The following is a 7,646-nucleotide window of genomic DNA, read 5'->3' on the forward strand; positions in this document are numbered from 1 at the left end:
ACTCACCCTTATGTCGTTCGACACAAGACCTCCGTTCATATTCGGAACACAAATGAAGATATTTTTGTTGAAAGCTGATGCTGAGAAAGGCTTCAGATAGGCCTCCATTGGCATTCAGTACATTTTCACTCCCAAGACCGATAAAAGGCACTTAAAACGTCGTTACAAAAATCTCACCACAGTGACTCTACAATAATCTTACGATGCGACGACATTAGTTTTTGTGCGCAAAAAAAAATCTAAATAACACCTTTATCCAACTTGTTATTGCCTTCCGGGTGTGCCTCCACGGCGCATGCGCGAGAATATGACGCAGATCCGGCGTTCGGACAGATGACCCAGAAGCGATTTGTTTACAATCAGAGGAAGATGCGCGTGTCTAAGCTTCTGGATTCTACATTGATCGTGCTTTAGGTCTCGGCATAGTTCTCAAAATGGGACTAAAGTGCGCATTTCATGGATTCCCGAACCCCGGCGCTACGTCATATTCTCGCGCATGCGCCGTGGAGGCACACACGGAAGGCAATAACAAGTTGGATAAAGGTGTTATTTTGATTTTTTTTTTTGCGCACAAAAACTATTGTCGTCGCATCGTAAGATTATTGTAGAGTCACTGTGGTGAGATGGACTTTGTAACGACGTTTTTAGTGCCTTTTATTGGTCTTGGGAGTGAAAATGTACTGAATGCCAATGGAGGCCTATCTGAAGCCTTTCTCAGCCATCAGCTTTCAACAAAAATATCTTCATTTGTGTTCCGAATATGAACGGAGGTCTTACAGGTGTCGAACGACATAAGGGTGAGTAATTAATGACAGAATTTTCATTTTTGGGTGAACTAACCCTTTAATTAGCCTATGGATCCTTAAACGAATCAAGAGCAGTCAATGTGAACTGACCTCATCCACATTTCTTTTGTTGATTGAACAATACTTAAACATTAACTTAGGTCTCCATTAAAAGCCCAATGTGTTTAATACAATACTGGGATACAAAATTGTATTAGTATCAATGGTGTTTACACCTGTAATGTGCTCTGTTATGTGCCCCATATATTTATGATATGCAGCTAATCTGCTGAACTAGACTTCAGCTGAATTTCCTTGGAAGATTGATATTTACATACAAGTGTGCTAATGATAAAATGTAATTCTGATGGATGGGAGCTTATACAACATTTTTTAAATATTTAATGCCTTTCAATAGACTTAAAGTTAAAAGTTATAGAATTTTGTCAGATTTTAGTGGTGAGTTTTTGTATTTAGCTTTGTAATCTGTACTTTCATGACAGTTTCCCTGGGAATACTTAATATATTATTATGGCAAATATTTTATGATAATAAATTGCTTAATTAGTTCGGCCTGAGAGTGTCTGTCAGTTGAACCCGGAAAAAATGTCAAATATTTCAAATATTCCAAGGGCCCCAAACAAACACATTGATCCGCCCCCAAAATGCATGAACACGCACGCAATGCAAGAGTGGATGTCACTTTATCATAGCTGAAGTGAAGCAAAATAATAATGTGAAGATGATGAACAAACGACACAGGAGTATATACAACCAAAAAGTTGGTTGTTAGTGGCCAGCAGCATACCAGCTCTAGACAAGCATTGATGCTCAAAACTGTCCTGTTACTATAGCTAACATTACAACAACAGCACATATTGGTTCTGTGAAACAAAGCAAAGCCAATGGTACTCACATATGGAGCAGAAATAACGGATCTTCCCGCTTAGGTCTCTCCAGTGCTGGAAAGCTTTTCAAATATTAATGCGGGTCCTATAAAGCTCTTGTCTTATCATCACCCTTCTTTTTCCAGTGATATTCCACTGAACTTTTCTCTTTTGTAATGTCTCTTAGCCATCTCTCTTTCTACAAATCTCCCTCTTGCACACCCTCTCTCCTCCCCCATCATGAGTGGACACGCCCCCTACTGCTGATTGGCTACAAGTTTGTTGTAGTGCTTGGTCTGACCTACTTTCAACAGTGTTTGTAAGAAATCGCTTACTGCACCATTAAGTGGTCATTTTTGGCAACTTGGGTTTGGAACGATTCCTGGTGTTCAACATGGATGCCATGATCATTCTCCCTTTGATGTCCCCTAAGTAGACATCATTTATGCCATTAAAAACACACTTGCAAGGCTAAACAGTAAGGAGTGATTCTTCTACTGTCAAATCTTGCCAGTAGTTCCGATTATTACACTATAAAAAAAATCAGGTCTCCAATTGAAAATTTTCTAGTGACCGATCACATCTGCATTTTTTAGTTGCAAATTGAATTTCTTGAATTTTAATTGAATTAAATTGCATCAATTGACAGAAATTCAATTTGGCCAACTGAAAAATTTAGATGTGATCGGTCACTAGAAAATGTTCAATTGGAGACCTGAATTTTCACTTTACCCACACAAAAAATCTGAGAAAAAGATTTTTGTTTTAGCAACGTGAAAGAAAATATGCAGCAAGCTGTAAATTAACATTATTCCCTTTATTTTTAACATAGGAGCAGGTGCGGCCATTTGTAACTTGAATGGGTCGAGGATTCCATGCAGGCTCTTCCACTTCCAGTTATTTTAGCTGTACAAAAACAGTTTGTTATGTTGCTTGATATTGCAATTTGTTATTTGTTATAATATTATTTTATTATCGTAATCATAAAGACACTAGCCTGACGTCGTCATACTCAATTCTAGTCAGAATAAGAGTCTGATACTGCTCCATTGGGCTGTGATTATGGGGGCGTGTTTCAACCGAACCAGGAAAGAAAATGCCTCTGCACTCAACCTACAACCAATCAGAGCAACGGAGCGACGCATAGTTATCAACAGAACTCAACTACACGCATGCTGGAAGAAGTAGATGAAGAAGATGAGTGTAAATGATCTTTGCCAGTGTTGTAAAAAAGAATTTAAGGATACACGCAGTACTTACCAACACAATCATCATTTCTGAGAGAAATAGTAAAGGTGAATGAATATACGAACAAGTTCTCCGTTTAGGATTTGAACGAATTCAACCCAAGCGCTCTTTGGTGACGTGGATGATTACGTTACTGTTGAGCATCTGTCCATCATCGTATAAAGCCCGCCCTGACAATTTGATTGGTCCGAACAGCTCTGGTTCGAGCATAGTTGCCCCACAACGGATCAAGTCCAGACCGAACTTCCCGACCTCAAATGTTGTGGGCGGCAGGGCGGGGCTAAGTTCGGCTGGCATCCAGGCTATAAATACACTGGTTTGTAGCGCAAATTATTTGACCATTTACTGCATTTTGTTATTCTTCAGTTATTTACCTATAGTGGCTAATGAATCCGTGCCCACACATTCACATAAGAAAACAGCTTACTTCTGCTTTGCAAGATAAGGTGGATAATGTGTAACTCCATGCATTCATTACTGGAAAACAATGACATAAAACATTACTGATCGGTTTGTAGTGTTGTGCACATTCTTACTGATGCTTTCAAGGCTATCACAAGTCATCATTATTACAAACATGGCAGACAATATTGATACAAATTTGCAGTGCACTTAATACTTTTACTTTTTTCATCCGATTATAAATCTGTGGGAGTTTAGTTCAAAGATTACAGTGTTCTGTGCCCTGTCAGCATCTTGTAAGAATGTCAGGCGTGGATATCCATATTTTACGACACAGATTGGTGCTGGATATTGAAACTCTGCCACATTTTTTAATGGATATAATTGACACAGATGCTACCATCCGGAGCAGTGTGCATTTTTCTCATTTAACAGGCCTCTGTACAGATTCTCTGTATGCTCAATGTGAGTAATTATTTTGGTTGAAGCAAACCTGTTGTTGTCCAATCGTGTCTTATACGCTTCACCAAACAGAATCCTAAATGAAACATTGAGCTCAATTTAACAGGCTGTTCTTGTCCTTAATCTTGAACATTGTGTATTCCTAAATGATGCCATGCTCCTGAATTAATTATGCTGTTCCTGGGAATTAGCTCTCACTGTGTTTTGCCAGAGGAGCAGCACCATGCAGTGCAGAGGTAGTTTATCCATTGATTTGGATCAAAAAGACCCGTTAGAAACACATTTAAGGGCAAAAATACATCTGACACAGCAACACATTTTGAACTCTGCACCATCAGTTTCGCTTCCTACTTGCACAACGGTCCCTACTCTTTTATTTTAGACTTCTACAAATTTTGACCTTTTGTGACCGTGGTATCATGTTGATATGTTCTTATACCTGTATTTAAAGTTGCAGGGGACTGAATCGAAAGCCATTGAATCAAAAGCATATGTGACAAATAAAAGTATGCAGATTATCTTACATATAACATATGCTTCTAATCTGCCTGGTTACATAGGCTATTGATTGCTCTGAACATTACACTCATGACCTCATAATTCAATTTACTATACATATCCTGGAGGGAGTATATAGCCTATAGGGCAGTGGTCCTTTTTTTGGATTTTCTTTTGGGACCCAAATTTTACATCAGACTTTATGGGCCAAGATGTAGGTCTACTAACAGCTTGCTTCAGCGCAAACCCTCTTTTGGCGTTAAAAACTACAGTCAGGATTTACTAAAGACACACAGTGAAAAATTAGCGCTGAAAAGGCGTGGATAGAGGTTTTTTTTTTTGCTGCTGACCTTATTGCATATATGCATTTGTAGGAGTTTTCCTTTCATACGCAAAATTTATGTGAGGAGAGTATTTAAATGAATCATGCAAGTTGATTTACTAAGGTTTGTGCTTGTCAATTTACTGGTATTTGCGCCATTATTTACCAAAAAAAGCACGTCTTTAACTAGACGCTAACGGGTAGATTGCGTTGGACATTATGGAAATGATCCGGCTGCGTCTGTTTTCTTTACTTTGCATATAATTAGTAGATCACGCACAAAAATTTCCACTCCCATCTGAGCTTTTTAACTGCGCTCTCACGCCAATTTGCCCCGTTTATTAAATGGCCCCAAGTGTTGACTCAACACAGAACCAAAATTGTTTATTGTACAAAAACAAACAACATTTTGAAAATGTTGACTTTATTTCTCATAATTCCAAATGTATTCACTCATTGAGACATAAAGATTTACTATTTATAACATATAATTCATACATTTTATCTCACCATTACCTGCTCAAAAACACATTGTTCTTGGCATAAATCATGTTGATCCTGTGTGTATGCTTCATGAAGTATTACTAGCTTATACCAAGTGACAGATAAATATGTGCCAAAATTGTTTAATTAATTAAAGTTTGATTTAATTAAAAGTCAGAAAATCTGCTTTTGGTGTCAATAATAAAAGATACAGGAAACATTTTTCCCTCCCTTGTAAAGTTCGATAGGCCTGTTTATTTTACCATCATATACACTATTCCATTATATGGTTAGTTGCATTGTATTATTAATATTAATTTAATTCATTCATATTAATATACATTTTTTTTCAGTTATTCAATATTTTTTTCATTAACAGTCATAGCTGTCAACATTGAACATTGAAAATAAGGGAGATTTCCCGGAATCCATCCACAAAATATGTTTTTTTTTTTTTTTTTTACACGATTCTTACCCACAAACTTAAAAAAAAAAAAAGAGTTTATAACTACACATTTTGACTTTGGCCGTCAGCGTCCTGATCCATCATCACACATCACACTCATCTACTTTACTCTCCTTGAAGTTTACTTCCCGCTACTTTTTCCCTCTTCCTCCCGCCCGCTGCTGCAACTGTCTTCTTCGATAGAAGCCTAAGCCAGTGTTTCCCAAACTTTTTTCAGTCATGGCACCCTTTGAAAATGTTCTCCATTTTGTGGCACCCCCTATCATACATTACGCTAGGGGTGTAATGGTACAGATTGCTCACGGTTTGGTTTGTATCACGGTTTTAGGTTCACCGTTTCGGTACGGTTCAGTATTTGCTATGTTCAGGGAAAAAAGGACTACTGTCAAATAAAAATAAAGAAAATAATAAGAACAAATCATTTAAATACAAGCAGCAGCACAAATAAATGCTATCGAGCAAAGATACTAATAAAATAAACTATGCTTTTCAGGTTTTTCAGGTACGTCTAACATTAGTTTTCAGGTACAGAAACTGATCAAATGTAAAATAACATTGCATATTTGACTGTATAAATTAAATATTAATTCTATTAAACTTACAAAAGCTATTCAATCAAGAGCAGTGAGTGATGTCCTTGTCTTTTGTTGTTTGACATTAAACAGACAGCAGTAAAGGCTACTGCCCCTTTAAGACCTAATGCACGGATATGTGTCGTCTTTCTCGACTGTATAAAGTTTACTTTAGGCATATACAGACTATGTCTGCTAGAATACTCATCAAGATGGACATGTTGACATGCTCTTGAATGGACAAACTCACGCAAAAAGTAAGATTTGAAAGAGAACTCAATATTTGCGCGCTGTGAGACGTGTGCGCGCTTTCGGATGAGTGCACAGAGACAAATTTTCTCACAGCGCGCGCGACTTCTCATTTGCGTCTTCTGGCACTAAACCCGGGTGATGACGCCGAAAATGACTGGTCATATTCGAACATACGGCATGCAATGAACAAAGTTTACAAAGAGAGAATTATTTGAAAAATTTGAACAAAAAAAAACTAAAACATTTTTTTACACGGCATCCCTGCTCTCGTCAGACGGCACCCCGGTTGGGAAACACTGGCTTAAGCTACTGTCTGTGTACTGCCACCTGCTTGACTGGAGGTCTATCAACCCAAGAGCAAGCCACTTCCCAGACAGAGATAGTTGCGTGTTCTGAGTTAACACAATCAGAACGTAAAAATACGGGATATTTTACGGGAAAATACTAAATCGGGAAGACAGCGGGAAAAGAGCTAAAATACGTGAGAAACCCGGAAAAAACGGGAGGGTTGACAGCTCTGTTAACAGTATCCACCAGTTAAGAATCACCATGCCTTGCATGGTTTAACTGGATTGGGGTGGATAGTAAATACAACACAGATTTTTATGTTGAAATTAAATACCTCTGCCATGGTTAAATCGATTATACAATAAGGAGTTAAACGTTGGCTTTTAAATCGGTGGAATGCATGAGACTACATTTTTTGGGGCTTTTTTGCTGCCATTTCTTTTAGCATTCTGGATCCTAGAATTAGGTGTTGAAATTGTGACTATAGCATTCACATAACAAGAAGCCAATTATCACTTCCTGCATGTTTCATAATGTCTCAATGGATAACTGGCTGCGGCTGAACTTGGACACATGGACAACCTGGACCAGGCTGATAACAGGCTCACAGCTGCTACGTAAAACCTGCTTTGACAGTTATTGTGAGATTATGAATCTAGCCATAAATCTGTTCTGTTGTGTTCGAAAAAGATACATTCTGTTGTCGATTTGCACAAAGCCATTGAGATCACAACAAAAAGAAGAAAAAACACAAAAGAGCATCACCAAATCAATGGGTTGTCTGAAATGACATAAGACACTCTGTTTTGATCCGAGATGATGGTCTGTGTTTAATCTAAGCCAGTGAACCTAAAAGGAGAATACTGTAAGAGAACTCTGTTCTAGATGGATTAGCACCGCAAAGGGCACTTCTAATAGCTTCATTGACGTCGTATACAGTCAGAGTGCCCAGGGCTCCTACAGCAACCTCCTTTATCAGCC

This window comes from Gobio gobio (assembly GCF_949357685.1).
Source record: "Gobio gobio genome assembly, chromosome: 14".
Taxonomy (NCBI): Eukaryota; Metazoa; Chordata; class Actinopteri; order Cypriniformes; family Gobionidae; genus Gobio; species Gobio gobio.